The sequence below is a fragment of the Takifugu flavidus genome, unplaced genomic scaffold (genome assembly GCF_003711565.1).
Source record: "Takifugu flavidus isolate HTHZ2018 unplaced genomic scaffold, ASM371156v2 ctg796, whole genome shotgun sequence".
Classification (NCBI taxonomy): domain Eukaryota; kingdom Metazoa; phylum Chordata; class Actinopteri; order Tetraodontiformes; family Tetraodontidae; genus Takifugu; species Takifugu flavidus.
This window is the reverse complement of record NW_026622406.1, coordinates 1-2,500: the sequence shown is the minus strand read 5'-3', so window position 1 is coordinate 2,500 and position 2,500 is coordinate 1. Positions and strand designations below refer to the sequence as shown.

Genomic DNA, 2,500 nt, shown 5'->3' with positions numbered 1-2,500 from the left:
ATCACTGTATAGCCTTTTCTTTTTGGGGGGAATGGATTGGAGGCTGCTCCAACATTGAGGTTTGGACTGTGACAAAGCAAAATGGACAATCTCCAGCAGAATAAATGTTTCAAGAAAATCAGTTTGAGTGTATTAACTTCAAAAGGCCATTTTCTTGCACCTGCTCTCGCTTACGGCCATACCACCCTGAGAACGCCCGATCTCGTCCGATCTCGGAAACTAAGCAGGGTCGGGCCTGGTTAGTACTTGGATGGGAGACCGCCTGGGAATACCAGGTGCTGTAAGATTTTTGCACTCTTCCCCTGGGTCAGCAGAGGCCGCCAGTGTTCCTGATAATTATCCAGCCAAATGTAATTCACTTCTTAAGTACTTCTAACATTGAGATTTAATGTTGCACTATTGTACATCGTTTGAGATTTATATTTTAGGAGTGTGTGTGTGTGTGTGTCTGTGTGTGTGTGCGTGCGTGCGTCCGTGCGTGTGTGTGTGTGTGTTTGTGTTTAAATAAAATTGAATTTCCCACTTTGGTCCACACTAATGTCAACATTTCTGTCTTCAAAAAAAAGCCAACTCAAGGCGGCAGATTCCTGAATTGAAAACAATATCTAAAGAACTCAAGTATCATACTAACAACACTAATATTCCATCTGTGTATCCCCAACTGAATTAACTCCACACCTATCTCATCAGATTATTTGTGACAGAATAAGCAGATAACGTAGCATTTCCCTGTTCATATCTGCTACTTGCAATTTAGAATTTGTCAATAAAACTATGCTATGACACAAACTACAGTTTAATAGATGGCTGTGCTCCTAAAAAGAGCAGCATTTGTGGCTCATAAACCTCACAGACACTGCTATGCTCTTTAAACATTTTTATGATGGTGAATTTTTCAATCAAATATCTTCTCTTTGATAATGCCCAAAGCTGGATTCGAACTCTCCCTCTGGGGTCTTCAGGAGGTTTCAATCAGGTTGTCTGTTACAGCAATTGTCAACTGGCCCGCACCGGCCCGGGATCGATTCCCGGCCATGGCACCGATTCCCGGCCATGGCACATTGCTTTTAAGTTGATTTCATTTATCGGACTTGAATCTTGTTTGATTTTTTTGAAGGCGTTTCACCTCTCATCCAAGAGCCGTTCTAGGCAGATTTGATGATATGACGCTCATAGGCTATACAGTGATCCCTCGTTTATCGCGGGAGTTACGTTCCAAAAGTAACACGCGAAAAGTGAAATCCGCGAAGTAGCAACTTTATTTTTTTAAATTATTTTACAATGCAATACTGAACAGTAGAATGAAACCAAACATCAAAACCTGTTTTAAAGACCAAACTTTGTTTAAAACAATAATTTTAATCTAGTAATACAAGGTTGGAAACATTGTCACTCGCGTATTTCCCAGTCCCAGCTGTGCCTCTGCGTCCTGACTCCGCGCCGCTGTAGCGTCTGTTTCTACTGAAGGCGCAGGAGTCTTTCTCCGAGAGAAGAACATTGTTATGGGTAGTTGTTGGCGCTCTTTCTTTTTCTGAGCAAGAAGATTTTTAGAAACGGATATGCCACCTTCGATTATATTTGAGAACTGCAATGAACGACTCGCAAAAAAAATCCGCGAAGCCGCGAAAGATGAACCGCGATATAGCGAGGGATCACTGTATAGCCTTTTCTTTTTGGGGGGAATGGATTGAAGGCTGCTCCAACATTGAGGTTTGGACTGTGACAAAGCAAAATGGACAATCTCCACCAGAATAAATGTTTCAAGAAAATAAGTTTGAGTGTATTAACTTCAAAAGGCCATTTTCTTGCACCTGCTCTCGCTTACGGCCATACCACCCTGAGAACGCCCGATCTCGTCCGATCTCGGAAACTAAGCAGGGTCGGGCCTGGTTAGTACTTGGATGGGAGACCGCCTAGGAATACCAGGTACTGTAAGCTTTTTGCACTCTTCCACTGGGTCAGCAGAGGCCGCCAGTGTTCCTGATAATTATCCAGCCAGATGTAATTCACTTCTTAAGTACTTCTAACATTGAGATTTAATGTTGCACTATTGTACATCGTTTGAGATTTAATATTTTAGGAGTGTGTTTGTGGTGTGTTGTGTTGTGTGGTGTTTGTGTTGTGCGTCCGTGCGTGGTGTGTGTGTGTGTTGTGTGTTTAAATAAAATTGAATTTCCCACTTTGGTCCACACTATTGTCAACATTTCTGTCTTCAAAAAAAAGCCAACTCAAGGCGGCAGATTCCTGAATTGAAAACAATATCTAAAGAACTCAAGTATCATACTAACAACACTAATATTCCATCTGTCTATCCCCAACTGAATTAACTCCACACCTATCTCATCAGATTATTTGTGACAGAATAAGCAGATAACGTAGCATTTCCCTGTTCATATCTGCTACTTGCAATTTAGAATTTGTCAATAAAACTATGCTATGACACAAACTACAGTTTAATAGATGGCTGTGCTCCTAAAAAGAGCAGCATTTTGTGGCTCAT

General features: G+C 41.5%; 2 non-coding genes across 2 annotated transcripts; both read left to right on the top strand.

The window, feature by feature from the left end:
- Positions 1-168: 168 nt before the first annotated feature.
- Positions 169-287, top strand: LOC130521218 (5S ribosomal RNA). Its single transcript, XR_008949228.1, has one exon. It is a non-coding gene; the product is annotated as a 5S ribosomal RNA (ribosomal RNA).
- A 1,532-nt stretch (positions 288-1,819) lies between these two features.
- LOC130521219 (5S ribosomal RNA) lies at positions 1,820-1,938 on the top strand. The gene has a single exon (XR_008949229.1). It is a non-coding gene; the product is annotated as a 5S ribosomal RNA (ribosomal RNA).
- Positions 1,939-2,500: the final 562 nt, after the last annotated feature.